Genomic DNA, 16,233 nt, shown 5'->3' with positions numbered 1-16,233 from the left:
TATGAGTTTGCACTGGAGCCTGGTGATCTTTTGTTGAACTAACTTTTTAGCAGGTGTTTAAACCTGGCATTGAGCTGCTGAGTAAATTATGCTTGTTCAGAGTGGCAGGGGCAGCTTGCTAATGCCATCCAGGTGTGGTGTGACCCTCTGATCAAAACTAGGGCTCGTACAATGGAGACTTCAGAAGACTCTAAAAAGTCCAGCTGGTAGGGGAAAGCTTTTCTGGAGGACAGGGGTACATTATTTGAGCAACCAGCAAAGGCAGCCCCCTAACAGTGAGAATCATTGTCCTTGGCCTGCTGTGTGTGCTTTGTTTACAGCTAGGTAGGTGAAGCATCTGCTCCAAGGACCCTGTTGTAACCCACAGAGTGTGTGCAAAAGAGCAGAGATACAGCTGCTGTGGGAACCTCACCACCACAGAAAAATCTGGCAGTTCAGCTCATTAGTCCTTCTAGTCCTTTTATCTGATGTGTAGAGTAAACACATGCCTGTAGGATCCAGAAAAGTAAAGGAGAGCAAGTCAGTCAGATGTAGGAACTGGAAAGAGATCTTAGAAAGAAGAGGGGAATCTGCATGGAATACCACTACAGCATGGCTCAAGTGCAGAGCTGACATAGTGAGCAAGCAGTGGACAGACAGGAGGCTTTTTAAGGGAGGGAAAGAGGAACACACATAGCTTAATGGTGAATTGTAGTTTAAGACAGTTATCAGCTGCAGGCCAGAATGACCCAGCTCAAGCCATAGAAGGCATGCATTATAATTCTGATGCTGCCACTGCTTCTGCTTTTCCAGCTGTGGTGCAGAAGTCCCCACTGCCAAATGCTGCTGGAGCCCCCAGCCACTGAATTCTGCTAAAGCTTCATGTCTGCAGATCTGATCCAGTGGCTCCATGGACTGTAGGTTTCTGACCCCTGGTTTATATAGGAAGCACTAGCTTGGTACATAGCATGAATGTCTAGTTTGTGTGGACAGCCACCATGGGTGCTGCACGCAGCACAGAAGGTCTGGGGCATGGGCTGCATGCAGGGCCTGCTGGACTGGCCCTGTGTGCTAATTCTGGCATCAGTCTGGATCTGGCCTTAGGCCATCTGTGCACACTAGAACTAGCAAACTAAGCTGGTCTGGTGGGATGCCGCATACAGTGTTCAACTCTTGTTGGCTCCCTGTACAGCATACAGAACAAGCCCGAGAGTGGGGCTGCATGCTGCACATGGTGTATAGGGATGAATTGGCTGCATCAGCTGCACATGACACAGGGCACCAGCCCGGGGCACGTGCTGCATGCGGTGCCCTACCAGACCAGCCCTGAACACAAGCTCTAACATGACCCAAGTACAGGGTCAGTCCAAGACCTGGCAAGATCCTAGGGCTGCATGGGCCAGGGCCAGCCTGAGGGCCATATGTTTGACACTCTTGGTATGTAGGGATCAGGTGTTTGCTGAGTGAAGTACTTATGTGTTTAAGTCTGTTCTAGTTTATTAAAATACTCAAGCACCTGCGCAACTTCCAGCATAAGCAGTGTCCCACTGAGGTCAGTGAAACAACATGAGAACATCGGATTCCTTCAGTGAAAACCTCCAGGTTAGGACTTCCTAGGCCTTTAAGTGCTTGAAGTGGTAAGGAAAGAGGGTCAGAGGACAGATCAGTTTGGATAGACCCTGCATAAATAGTCTTTCCTCCCCCATACTTCTTCCCTTTCCCCCCCAGTAGCATTTTCTCTCTGCCACTGGGAGATACAGGATCCTGGCCTATGGATTGACCCATGTTCTGACCCAGCAGGGCATTTTTTATGTTCTTTTGACTGTCTGCAGATGCAGGGCCTGACCTCCATGGCCCAGCAGACTAATTCCAGACTTGTCTTCCTGTGTTTAATGGTTTGGGAAGCTAATTAGCTCCCCTCCATCCCTAGAATTGGTCTAATCTAATGCCCCTTGCAATGATTGGGAATCTTTCAACTGATTTCAGTGCCATAAGATTACATATAAACATTAATAAAATAAATCATGACATTACAACACGTGATAAGATGTTGCTCTCCATTCTCCTAGCTCTGCACCATTAGGGGCCTGAATTTTTCCTTTACACATTCTATAGCACACTTGCCTGCATCGTTGCATCAGTCAGCTGAAAATTCAGGTTCCAAAGGATTTTATTTATTGATTGTGAGAGATTTTTTTTTGATTGGGTATAGTATTTATATTATAAAGGACTGCTGGGGTATTAAAAATTATGTCTAATTTATGGACTGTTTCCCTGAGAGACTTAAGGCACCAGCAGCAATATGTTCTCCCTGGCTTTTTAATATCCTTTCCTGCTATGGATTTCTTGCAGGCTGTTCTTCAGACTGTGTGGTGTTATTCTTGCTGATCTTTGCATCTAAATTTTGATTTGCTTTTATGGAGATAGTAGCTATGGATATTTTCATTATCTGTAACCGGCTGGATATAGGAATGTCTTACCACGTACAAAGAGTGGAGTGGTATTGCTGGCCTTATATTTAAAATGTATAAGCTCTTAATTATTCTTTGCACAATATTTGTGTCTAGAGGCATTTATAGATGTGCTCTGGGAGGTGGGGTACTTTAATTAGAGAGGCTCTTGAACCTCTCTACTTAAAGCACCCAGAGTGTCATGTACATCCACGCCCCCATACTGAAAAGTGGCAGTGGGGGGGTACTTTAACTAAAGGTCATCAATCAAGCTTTAGTTAAAGTGCCCCTCAACACCATTTTTCAGTGTGGGGATGCTGATACACATGATACTGGAGTCTGCTGGAGCGCGACAGTTACCACACTCTGGCTGACTCGATTAATTGAGTCAGCTCCAGTGCGCTGTAATTACAGCCCATTGGAGCAGCTTCTCTGCGCATGTGTAGGCACCCTAAAAGCCCAATCTGAAATCAAGAACCCATTGGGTTAAGTTTTATATATATTCATGGTATTAGAAATCCCCTGCCCCACAGCATTCATACTCCAGATCAACAAGATAAACAAAAGAAGGGGGGAAAGAGTTATCATCATTCCTGTTTTACAGAGGTGGAGGTCCAGAGGGATTAACAGCTTAGTTGACAAAAATCTTTAGGCACCTGGGATTCAGATAGGTCAGTGGTTCTCATACTTTTTAGACTAAAAGCACCCTTCAGACAATGTCAGTTTCAAGCTTTCACTCATTTTTTGACTACAGAAAAATAACAGAGCTATTTTTGTTCCAAAGAATCAAAAAGACCACAATGAAGCAGAATATTTTCTATACTATGGATTCCTATTCTCAATCTGCACTTTATCTGGTGAATCATGTAGGGTGTTTGCACACTTAACTCATATTAATATTGAACAGCACCCTACAGCACCCTTAAAAGGCTCTTGCAGTACCTCAAGGTTCTGCATTGCTCTGGTTAAGCTTGAATTAGATGCTCAGTTAGTTTTTTCAAAATAGCTTCTAGAAGTTAGATGCCTGACTCCCACCTAAGCCAATTTATGCTAGTGCCTCTTAATATTATAATTTATAATGAAGGGAATTATAAATGCTGTATTGTTCAAATGACACAGATGAGTAGCATCTCTTATTTGAATTCTGCATGATTGCTATAGGCAAGAACCATGCTATCGCAAATGAATGCCCTGATCCTGCAAGTGCTTTAACAGGTACATGACTTTACTCGCATGAGTAGTCCCCTTGCCTTCACTGGCACTGTTCCCAGGCTTCTGGTTAAGCACCTGCGGAAATATTTGCCTGTATGTCATGTTTATTCATATCTCTTCTCACAGAAGCATAAAATCTTGCTGCTTCCACACAAAATAGTTTCAGTATCAACACTGAAAAGTAATTTAGGCATTTGGTAGGTTAACGAAATTATCGTGATCCTCCAGGCCAGCCTTTTCAAAAAGGGTACCCTACTGCTGGGCTTTCAAATCCAAATAGGAAGGGGTTTCAAAAGCAGCTGAGTGTCTTAGGTGTGTGTGTCTCATTGCCCACACATTTAGACCCTGACAGAGCCTGGCCAAAGCATTTCTGCTTTCTCAACTTGTGGAAAGTCAACATATTGGAAAGTGGGGCTGTGTGAAGCTTTGAGTGGTGATTTGATTTAAAGGAGATTCGGCCCGATTCGGTGGTTGAATCTCTGAATCTGAATCAAATCAAGGGACCAGTTTTAAAGATCCAGATCGCTTCAAAGCTCTCCAAATCTTTTCCGAAGATTCAGAGAGATTTGAGGTTTCAGGCAGTCCCCAGTGGCTGGAGCTGGTAAGTACTAGGGGCAGGGGAGGTGGGGAGGGAACCTTGGGGGGACTCCTGCCAGGCCCCCCACCGTCCCCCACCACCCTAGCTCAGTACTTTAAAGAAAAGCCCCAGTGCTCACCGGGTGCTGCCGGGTGGGGGGGGGCAATCCCTGCTACCCCCCACTGGCCCATGCTGCATGGGAGCTCTGCATGAGCCCCCTGACCCTCCCCCACTCTCCTGGCCCCCCCATGGGTGCTCCGCTCAGGCCAGCTCTGGCCCTTTAAGAAAAAAAAAGCTGAGAAAGGCTCTGGGACTTACTGTTCCTGCAGGGGCCTCTGGGCTTTGGGGGCTTGTGCAGAGCTCCCCATGTGGGGCAGGGCAGTGTGGGGGCAGCAGGGATCACCCTCCACCATCAGGAGCATTGAGTCCCAGGGTTTTTTTGTGTTTTTTTTCTTTTTTCTTAAAGGGCTGGAGCTGGCCTGGGGAGGGGAGGGTGAATGGGAGGGGGTGTTGGGGGCTCGTGCAGAGCCCCCCATACAGCAGGGGGCAGCAGGGACTGCCCCCTGCCCATCAGCACCTGGTGATCCGGGGCTTGTATTTTTTTTTTTAATTTTTTTTATTTTACAAGTGCCAAGAGCTGGGGCAGCCATTGCCAGGCTGGGAGAGGGGCAGGGGGTGGGCCTGGCTGATTCAGAGATTTGGCTGAATCAAATCAGGACAGTGATTCAAATCACCGAATTGAATCACTGTCCCCCGAATCAGCCGAATCCGAAGCAAATACTAGCCACTTGCACAGGCCTATGGGGCGGTTTAGGCCATTTGCCTTTGAGTTTGTGTGAGGCCCTCGAGTCATCCTAGATAAGAAGCATCATGTGGAAAATGCCCAGGAGGAAAATAATCTCCCTGTAAAATCTGAAATTCTGTTCATAGTTGGGAGAGTTATTAAATAACTAAGTATGAACAATTTCAGCCGATATAATGGCAAAAAAGCAGAGGACTTAGAGCATGTAAATGAAATATCTGATTTGAGTGAAAAAATGATCTTTTATAAAATTATTACAATTTAGATTAAAGAATATAAATTTGACAAGAGAAAAATGAAAAGGTCATTGTGTTTTTCTGTTCTGCCTACGGGCTTCGCTTGGCTTTTCTCCCTCTGTGGCTGATTGGAATGTCACGTTCCAGATGATGAGTTCAGACTCACCCACTCTTTCTTCCAAGACTTCTTTTTCCTTATTAAATTCTATCACTGTGGTCTCACATTTATTTATTTAAAATATTAATGTGAGAGTTGGCCCATTGAGATACAGCAGCGCTAGTGATCGTGCACATAGCGGCGATTATAAAATGACAGCGAGATGAGGCACACGCTTTAGGAACAATTAGACCACAGGGATACTCTTGAGCTGGCACATGTTGTCATGGTTCCAAAGGAGCTCTGACGGACCATGTCTGTTCAGGCTCTGTCCCTGTAGTTTAACAAAAAAATGCCTCGAGTTGCTGTACCTTCTCAAAATGTGAAAGAAACAGGAACTTCAAATGGCATAACCGGACAAGAGGATTAGATATCACAAGTTTGCACTCTTTCCCCACCAATTCAAAAAACCCAGCAAGGTACCAATCCCTAATCTGCTGTAGAATTAAGATAAAAGGAAACCATCCAGAGGAGAGAGCCACTGGGACAGGCTGCTAATAGATCATATAAATAAGGTAGCATCGTCTACGTAATCTCAGAGCAATAGGTTCCAGTTTTAACATCAGTTTGAGGGCTGTTTACGACACATATCTGAATATCAGAGAATGAACTGATTTGCCTACCAGTGCTAGTTGTTTAATCAGTTATTGGCCAAAGCAGCTAGTGAGCAATTGGAAAACCTGGCTGGAACACCAGTGTTCTAGCCTCTACTCTGCTGTTTGCTTAATAGGCAACTTGATGTGGCCAGCAACCAATTTAACCTCTTTGAGCCTCTGTTTCTCCACCTGCCGAATGGAGACAAGGCAACTTAACTCAGTCAGAGGAGCATTAAAAGGAGTGTTCGTTTAGGGCTAAATAACCCTCATCACCCTCATTCTGGTGATGAGCAATTCCTCTTTGGAGGTGGTCCCATTGACTTCAGTGCTACTCCTTGAGTGAGGACCTGCTTGCTAACAGGATTGGGAGATTCACCACTTGGTCTTTCTACTTTGCTGTAAAAATGCAAAGCATTGTGCAAGTTCTACACTAGCTTGAAAGCCTCTCAGAAAAGCCGTCTCACATATAAGTGATATCTGGAATTCAGTATTATTTGGCTGTGTCAGGATCAGAAAAATGCAGATCAGCTTGTGATTATGCATATGTCTACAGCGTTATGCAGAGATCCGTAAGCTAGCTCTGTGCACACGCTAGCTTGGGTCCTGGAAGCAGTATATAGCTACATTAAAATAGCACTCCACCCAAGCTAATTGATCCTGCTTCCAAGCAGAGCTAAACATCCTCCAAGTGTCTGGCCAAGCTGGGTATACTGTTTTTATAATCCCTGAGCTAGCTCACATGCTGAGCTACACAGGTATACCACCAAATTGGTAAAAGTTGTTTCAGTGCCCAGTAGACCAGGACCTTCAGTAAATTTTCAAATAGCACCTTTATTTGTGTAAATAATTTGTTCCAAATTACTAGTATACAAAAGGAGGTAATGAAGAAGACACTGAATTCATGCCCCAGGAAGAATCCATGACTGAGGAGATGAAAAGCTTTGGACAGATGAAAACAATCTGCAAATACTTCACTTTGGCCCAAGGTAGCAGCTGTTCATCTACAGCACCCTGTCAAGCCAGTCTGTACTGCCTAGTCCTGATACCTCATCTGATCATTTATTTTACTATGCTATCTGAACAAAAGGCACAATGCTTGGAACATACCAACCACATTGTGCTCTGGATCATACTCCCCAACCCACGGCTTGTGGGCAGTAAGTTGCCTGCAAGACCCTCTGACACTATTAGCAACTAGAGCAAATTAAAAAGATAAAAACCAAGGTTCACGGGGACAGCAGAGTATGACGTTGCCTGCAGCACCTCACTTGTTCACCGGTATTGTTGTCCAGGCACCATTGAAGACTGGGGACTATTCTGGATGAGTGAGCTAAATCCGTTGGTGGGGTAAGTTGGCATGGCTCCATTGACTTCAGTCAAACAGTGCTGATTTACATGTACTGAACATCTGTGGAACAAGTGATAATATCATTCAAGAGCTGAAACTGTAACTACAGTACTTGATGAGTGCTTGAGAGTATTCTAGTTTTGCCTTTTGCTTGGTAACTGTGACCTGAAGGTATCCTGTTATTTATAATGGCAGTTTATCGTGGGTAAAATTCAGTGCCAGAAATGTCAGGAGGGCAAGTGGTGTTGTGAGCATATAAATGTTCTAGTGCAGGTATGTACAGAAACCAGACCTTCCATTTGATAAGACAGAAATGTTAGTGTTTCAACCACCCAGCTAAACTGGTTCTCCATGATCAGAAGAAACAAGTAAAGGCACTGTCTGCTGCACTTACCTCAGCAACATGTGCACTTCAGAGCCTACCTGGGATGAGACCACTGTTGTGCTTGTATTACTTAGAGGTGTAGACAAGTCCCCACCCTGATGAGTCTGCACTCTAAATAAGATCAACAGAAGGGAGATGAGCATAGAAAAAGGTGAGGAGATTGGCTTGGCAGACTGAGCCAAGTGCTATACCCAGATCTTCTGCCCTTGGCTGTGCTAGCCACACTGTCCCTTCTGTTGGAGTAGCAGTTCTCAGATGCTTTCCGATTACAGGGCTCACCAGGTAAGGGTCCTCTTATACCCACTCTCATGGTTCCCATCTCAACTGTGCCCATCCTGCCTCAAAAAATAATGAAAAGGCAGGGTGATGGAGCTGCTTTTACTGTGAAGTTGTATCTGTTGTGGGGACAAGTTCATAGCAGTGCTGTCAAGGGGTGGGGCTACCCATGCGGCCCTTGACAGCCTGCCAAAACTGGGTAAGCGGCCCTCTGCCCAAAATAATTGCCTGCCCCTGTCTTATCTCATCTAACACTAGTTTTCTTCTCATACAGTCTGATGACTCTCCAGTGCAGCTCTGTCTATTAGATAGGAGCTCTTTAGAACTCCAGTTTTTTGCAAATCTCCATTTAAATGTACACATTTCCTCCCTTTCCTGTTAATCTTAATATCTCTCTTTCTTGGCTTTGAGTTTTCATCTAATCTTTTGGTTGTTCTCTCATGATTGTTGCTGTTTGTCTCCTTCCAACTTTCTTTCCAGGTTATGATGGTTCATTTCTCCCTGCCTTTTCCCTTCAGATACTAGTTGTGCTATTTTGCTTTGTAATTGTTAGGAGGTCTTGTTGGTGCTGAGCTGTTTGTTAACTTGTTTTAATGAGCTTTGTAGTGTTTTCCTGCTTTTGATATTCTTGTAAAGCCCTAGTGTATTAGCAAGAGGTCTCTGCAAAAATAACAGAGGGGGTGGTGTGTGTTTTCAACACTGACACAGTCCTTGTAAAAAACACTACAGTGAAATCAGTTATTATATCAGCTCCAACCTCTTCTGGATTGGCACCTGTGTCTTCTGAGCTAGAAGCTTTAGCAGTATTTGGACACTGTAGCACCCAATGTGCCTTTTAGGTGTAACAGATTTAAAATAAAGCAGAGCAGAGAGAATGTGTGCATCTGAATCAATATTGTTAACAGATTTACATGTCTCAGCCTGAGTTACCAATAAATTACGCTCCAAGGAGTTTTACTGTATTAAACAAAATCATTGTTAAGGCATCAGTTACATGCTGTAAGTCTTGTAATCCAATACCCATTCAGACATGATACCACTGTGAACTCAGTCTTGCAGACAGTTGTACCCAGCAGTAACCAGTGCCAGGGAGTAAAATGGCCTTCTGCCCATTTGGAGGAGTGATGAGAAGCTGTGGTCTGAAATGTCAGCAGGATCCAGAAAAAATCCTCTACACTTATTTTTATTAGAGAATAGCACCGAGTAGCCTCAGCCAAGATCAAGGCCCTGTTGTGCTAGGTTCTTTTTATATATAGGGTAAGAGACAGTCCCTGCCTCAAAGATACTGCGATCTAAATAGATGAGACAGAGGAGGCAGCAAGAGAGGAGGGAAAACTATCCCTGGTTTACCTCCATACCATATGAGATATCTATTACAGAGCCAGGAGCTGAACCAAGTTCTAATGACCACTGTTTTATCCTCTAATGAGAAATGCTTTCTTAGTTATGTGAGTCTGTGGTTTTGGTCCTTTTACACTCATCATTGCTGTTGGGAGTCTCATTTACTTGTGACTAAAACTTTCCCTTTCCATCTGAAGTTGGTTATAAAATTGCTTCCTGTTCTATTTGGCTAGTGATTTGGCCACAGTCATCCAGTTTCTCTTTCTGACTTCCAGGACAGACTTATTGAGGTCACTCTGGGGTACACATAGTCAGGGCAGGTTGACTTCAAAACACTCCAGCCCTACATCAGTAAACCACAGAGCTATGAAGCTGTAAGTTTCAAGAGTAAAGCTTGTAAGAACAGGAGGCAAGTCTTTCTTGTTAGCAGGAGCTCATTATAAGAGGAGATGAGAAAGGCCATGAAGCTCACAGCCTTCAGGACAGAGTGCAAGCTATAACAGCAAAGTAGTGGAATGCAAGGGGAAGAAAAGCCAGTAGGAGAACAGGGAGATGAAAGGGCAGAACATACAACTTTTAAGTTTGGCCCAGTTCCTATGGGAAGGAATAAGGAAGGAAAATGAAGCTTTGAACTAATCATGATATGACTTACTACTCTGGCATTCTTTGGTGACCAACACAAATATAGGTAGTGACAGCTGTCCTCCATGAGCAAAACTGTATGCCTGAGGATTGTGATAAGAGACATATTACATTGTTTGATTTTTATGGACCGTGTTCACATGAGCGTGGACTTTTAGGTTCCTGGGGACAACTAGCAGTTGCCCTCCGGCATGTGGTGGGTTATCCCGGGTGTGGTAGGGGAGGCTGGGGCCAGCATTGGGCTGGGCCCAGCAGCCTTACCTGGGGTCCTGGGGGCCTCTTGGGGCTGCAGCAACAGTGATCCTGCTACTCGGAGCCTGGACGGCAGCTGGAGTGTGGCTCCAAGTGGTCAGGCTCCAGTTTTGAGCAGCACATGCTGCCCCACGTGTGTTGCTCTGCCTTTTCTTTTTTGCATGGGTTTTTGGGGTTTTTTTGACCCATGGGCATCCAGGGGTCAACCTCCCCTCTCCCTCCCCCACCCTGCTCCCTTGCAGCACAGAGAACAGCTGAATGTGAGGTATGTTGTACCGCAGATGTGACACATTTGTGGTACCATGTGCCACACGGCTGCACTCGTCTGGATGTGACCATGGAGTGTTGAATGCATCTTTTCAATTTACTAAGGCAAGATGTAGAAACAGTGCAGCAATTGCCTTATGTATGTTACTCTTACCAGACAGAAAATGGTGTAATGCTGAATATAGATCTTTTAAAAGTGTATGTTGCTACAGGTTAAAAGCTTCTGCCCCACAGCCCCTCCCTTTCCCTGTCCCCCCGGTCTCCCCCCATGTCTCCCAACCTGTTGGCATTTCTTGTTAAGGACAAAGATATCAATAGTAGCTATATTGGGTTAGCTTTCTCAGAGACTGGATTGATAACTCTCTTCATTAAATGCAAAAATATAATTATGTTCCAAATGTATTATCTATTTTACAGTCTGATGAAATAAATCTGTTTAAAACACCTGATTTTTTTTCAGGTAAACCACTAGAAAATAATTCTTTCTCGTCTTTATAAATCTGAACCTCTGGTATAAATTTTAACAGTTATGTGAACAGAAATACAGACTTAATAACATCATGACTCTGGTTATACCTTACAGTGCCACCTGTATTTATACTACAAATAAGTCTCAGGATTAAGAGTATTGTTGGCGTGTTTTCCACAACTATGGTTTACATTGTTCTCATGGAAGAACAGACATTTTGAATAGAATACTGAAATCATAAAGCCTTTAATAAGGGTTTTAAAAATAATCCTTGGAGTTACAGACACGAATGAACAAATAGCCTTCTACACAGTTCATGTTCCAGTGCTGTTTTTATTGCTTACCAAGCACCATGACCAGTATGCAACCCTATACAATACACGAGACATCCAGTTGCTGAATGGCATATGACATGTAGATAACAGTGCACCTGTTAGGATACCTCCTCTCTCAGGATTATATTGTTTTTATTGAGTTGAGTTTTAAGGCCAAATTTTGACAGGCACTTTGCAATGGTGTAAGGGACAGGCAGAATCTCTGTCTTCATTCTTGTAGGTATTACCCCAACTGTGCTCTAAATGCAGAGGAGCAAGTAGATCATGGAATGACTGGAACCTTTTTCCAAGCCCACAACATACCAGCTAGTGGAGCTTATCCATTGTGGAGGTAGCTAGCAACATACTGGAAAGGTAAGCCAACAATATATCATCAATAGCCTTGGGGAGAAGGGAAGGAGAATGCGACTCCCAGACCCATAGATCCTTTCTTGCTATGCTTCTGAGGCCCCGATGAACAATCTAGCATTGTGATTCCCACAACCTCCTGCGAGAGACTAAAGTGGGAGCCAGCTGCATAGCCCAGTGAAGCCAATTTAAAGATGTCCTTTGATTTCATTTGGCTATGGACAGTTCCCATTGGGCAGCTTATTGCTATATTTGCTTTTCATTTTTATTCCAATCCATTACTTCTAGCCATGCCCTTCTGTACTACCGTAATTAATTCCCCTGCATCTTTGTTTTCTCCACTGTCCAAATATTTGCAGATAATTATCATATTCCTTCCTCTGGGCATTGTTGCTTAGATAAGGTTAGACATATTTTGCTGTTTGTTTTAATTCTTTGTTGTAAGTCACTCCACATTTCTCTGCTGCTGCGATGCCCTGAAATCAGCACTGTATTCCAGCAACAGTCCTCCTGGAGCTGTGGAAGGAGATGCCATCTCCTGCATGCTCAGTGATTTGATATGTTTGTCTGTGGAGTCCAAGCAAATGTTCTTCCATTTTAATCAGTGAATAACCAATATCTGACTTTAACAATCTTTGACTACCCACCATAGAGCAATTTAATTAGCTCCACCACCCCTTTTATTGCAGTTGTATTGCTTATGTCCTCAGTGATTTAAAAGTAAAATGACTAGGGGAGAGGGGACATCTACTTAGTTCAGAAATTGCAACAATCTTAATGATGCAGTAGAATGCAAAATGCCAGGCACCTGAAACCAGTAACATTAAATGGTGAGTATTTTGCACGTCTGTAGTGCCTTCCACACAACATAGCGTTAACCAAAGAGTTAAGCCCTCTTGATATATGTAAAACCATTACAGATGAGAAAGCTGAAGCTCAGGGAGGTAAAGGGCCATGCTCAATGTTGCACTAAGAAAGGTGCTAAATCAGGAATCAAACCCAGATCTTGTCCTCCATCCTCTTACAGCTATGAAGAGAATGAAAACATTGTAACAATTTTGGATTTCACAGCCCATAGTACCTGACCGGGGAAATGGAGTGTAGCCCCATTCTTTCATCAGAAGAAAAAGGAGAATCACACTTAAAATAATAGAATTATAGAGAATAGAATTAGAAAGTAGAGAATAGAATTAGAAAGGATCTTGAGAAGATGTTTAGTCCCAAGGCAGGATCAACTGTACACAATCAGTTCCTGTCTGAGGTTTGTCTAACCTGTTCTTAACCCCCAAGGATGGAAATTCCGTGAATAGTAACCTCTTCCAGTGCTTAACTAGCCTTAGCTAGATTTTTTTCCTAATGAGTGACTTCAGATCTCCCTTGCTGCAATTTGAACCCATTTCTTTTTGGGTGAATTCACTAGTGAATATGGAGAACAGTTTGATACCTTCTGCTTTGCTACAACTTTTACATAGCTGGAGACTGAGATCATGTCTTCCTTGAGTCTTGTCTTCTCTAAGCTAGACAAACCCAGTTATTTCAGTTTTTCCTTCCAAGTCATCTTTTTTCAAGATCTCCGGTCATTTTTATTGATCTTCTTTGGACTTTCACTGGTTGGTCCATGAGTTTCTTGAAATGTGGTGCCCAAAGCTAGACGTAGTACTTGTCTGAGGCCTTTGCAGTCCTGAGTAGAGTAGAAGGATGACTGTGTCTTTCATACGATACTTCTATATCCCACTCTGATGACTGTTCTTTTCATAATAATGTTGCGTTATTAACTCACATTCAGTTTGTGTTTTATTATGAGCTTCAGATAATTTTCTATAGAACAATTGCCTGGTAAGTTGTTGTTGTTTGTCTTGTAATTGAGCAATTGTGTATTCCTACCTAAATGTAGTATTATATTTGTCCTTAGTGTATTTCATTCTATTTATTTCAAGCCATTACTGCAGTTTTGCAAGATATTTTTAATTGAAGTTTTGTCCTCCAGAGTGTTTGCAGCCTCTCTCAGCTTGTAACATATATGCATAATGTAAATTTAATAAGCCCATTTATTCCTGGAAGTAGTAATGATTCCTGATAGCTGTATGTGGAGTGTTGGCTCTTCATGACCAGCTTATGATATATTAAGGTACAAGGGAGCTGGAATCATACTTGTGGTGAGGTAGTCACCATCCAGTGGCAGTGTGCCTTGGCTAGGGAAATCACCATTAGTTACTTCACAGAGCTTCTTTCAAGGTCTGGGTGATAAGGGCTTGCTTCTATAAGAGCAGCATTCAGCGGAAGTAGTGATCCACTTTCTATTGCTTCAGAATCTCCATTCTCCTGATTCATCCGCAAGGAAAGGACATAAAAGGATTGTATAGTCTACATCCCATCCCTGCTGCCTGGAATGAGATGGAGTGCCATAAAGTTCACACTGTAGTTAGTAGACCCAGGAAACAAAGGATAGTTGAAACAACTGAAACTGTAGGAGGCAATTGAGTTGGGCCAGTATATAATTATCAGATGTACAAGAGCTGGAAGTCAACTAATATTTCTTTTAATCTTCCTTCAAAGAGTGTCATAGGATCTTAGAACCACAGAAAGCTAGGGTCGGAAAGAACCTCAGGAGGTCATCTAGTCCAGCCCCCTTCTCAAGGTAGGACCATCCCCAACTAGATCATCCCAGCCAGGGTTTTGTCTAACTGGGTCTTAAAGACCTCTAAAAATAGAGAGTCCACAACTTCTCTGGGTAACCTGTTCCAGTGTTTTACTACCCTCCTAGTGAGAAAATTCTTCCTAATATATAGCCTAACCTTCCCTTGAGACCATTGTTCCTTGTTCGGTCATCTGCCACCACTAAGAACAGTTTAGCTCCATCCTCTGCCTAACACCCCTTCAAGTAGTTAAAGGCTGCTATTAAATCCCCTATCAGTCTTCTCTTCTGTAAACTAAATAAGCCCAGTTCCCTCAGCCTCTCCTCATAAGTCAAAGGTCCTAGCCCCCAAACCATTTTCATTGCCCCCCACTGGATTCTCTTCAGTTTGTCCACATCCTTTCTGTAGTGGGGAGCCTAAAACTGACCACAGTATTCCAGATGTGGCCTCACCAGTGCTGAATAGAGGGGAATAATTACTTCCCTTTACCTACTGGCAACACTCCTATCAATGCAGCCCAGTATGCCATTAGCCTTCTTGGCAACAAGGGCACACTGCTCACTCCTATTCAGCGTATTGTCCACTGTAACCCCCAGATCCTTTTCATGCAGAACTGCTGCCCAGTCAGTCAGACCCCAGCCTTTAGCAGTACATGACATTGTTCTGTTCTAAGTGCAGGACTTTGCGGTTGTCCTTGTTGAACCTCATGAGATTTCTTTTGGCCCAATCCTCCAATTTGTCTAGGTCACTCTAAATCCTATCCCTGCTCTCCAGCTTATCTACTGCTCCTCCCAGCTTGGTAACATCTGCAAACTTGCTGCAAGTGTACTCTGTGACATCTTCCAGGTTGTTGATGATTCCAGGTTGTCATTTATTTAGAAAATATAAGCAGTCAGGGCCTTTCGTCTGTATTTTAACCACAAGGTGACCAGTACCTCCAGCTTCCAAGTGACAGGGTCTGCAGAAGCCCTTTTTTCCCCATCTGCCTTTGTTGCAGCAATTGCCTGTTGTTTTAGATAAGGACATTGCCAAAGTTATCCTAGCCTTTGTGTCTTCCCAACTTAGCTTCTCTAATATCGTCTATGTAGGACTGTCTTAGGAGGTTAATCAAAAGCTGCCCCAGCACGCATACTTAGCAGCATTGGCCAGATGTGTGCTCCAAAGACTTTCTTGGCTTCTGATTGACACAGAGTGTCTTATGGTCTGAGATGTGATAACTAGCAGCTCGAGGATCTGCTTCATTCCTCCAGCACTCTGACAACAGTTGAAGTCAACCTGATTGATGTAATTGGTTATTTGAAAGCTAAAGACAACAGGCCAGGATTAGATAGGGGGATAACAATGGGTTTTTCTTTTTGTCTATCCATTCTCTCTTCTCTCCTCAGAGCTAACCAAGTGTGTGTCTAATATCCTGTAGGCCATTTTGTCTTCCTATTTAATTCCTTCTCTTCCCAAATATTGTAATGAAGTTCTCAACAGAACTTCCCTAAAAAAAGTCCTCTAACCCAGGGATACTCAGTACTGACTGGCTCAAGGGCTGCATGAGTTGTTAGGATTAACCAGTCACAACAGCATATACAACTGTAGGTGAATTGTGGCAAGCACACTTTGGTTCAGAAGAAGATGCTATGCAGTATGAGAGCTGCAGGCAATAAACTGAAAAGCTAAGGTGTTTACAGCCTAAGTATTGCCACTTGAAACAATCCATTCTAAAGTATGACAGATAATGATTGGATTATCTCTGTCACTGTGGATACTTGGTTTGTGAGTCAGACCTACTTGTATGAGGCAACCCAACATATTATAAGACCAAACACCTGGTTGTTCTTTCTAGTTTTTCTCTTAGATTAAAGATGCCCAGATCTGCATCCAGTTCTGGGTGCTATACTTCAACAAGGACATGATGGTAGAACTTGAGAGAGTCC

The 16,233-nt window shown here is 43.5% G+C and overlaps 1 protein-coding gene across 1 annotated transcript in view; it reads left to right on the top strand.

The window, feature by feature from the left end:
- The window catches only part of IGHMBP2 (immunoglobulin mu binding protein 2), a 114,774-nt gene that overhangs the window by 44,621 nt on the left and 53,920 nt on the right, over nt 1–16,233 (top strand). The window lies entirely within an intron of this gene.

Source organism: Crocodylus porosus, unplaced genomic scaffold (genome assembly GCF_001723895.1).
Source record: "Crocodylus porosus isolate Cpor-Errol unplaced genomic scaffold, CroPor_comp1, whole genome shotgun sequence".
NCBI lineage: Eukaryota > Metazoa > Chordata > Crocodylia > Crocodylidae > Crocodylus > Crocodylus porosus.
This window is presented reverse-complemented; position numbering and strand designations above follow the sequence as displayed.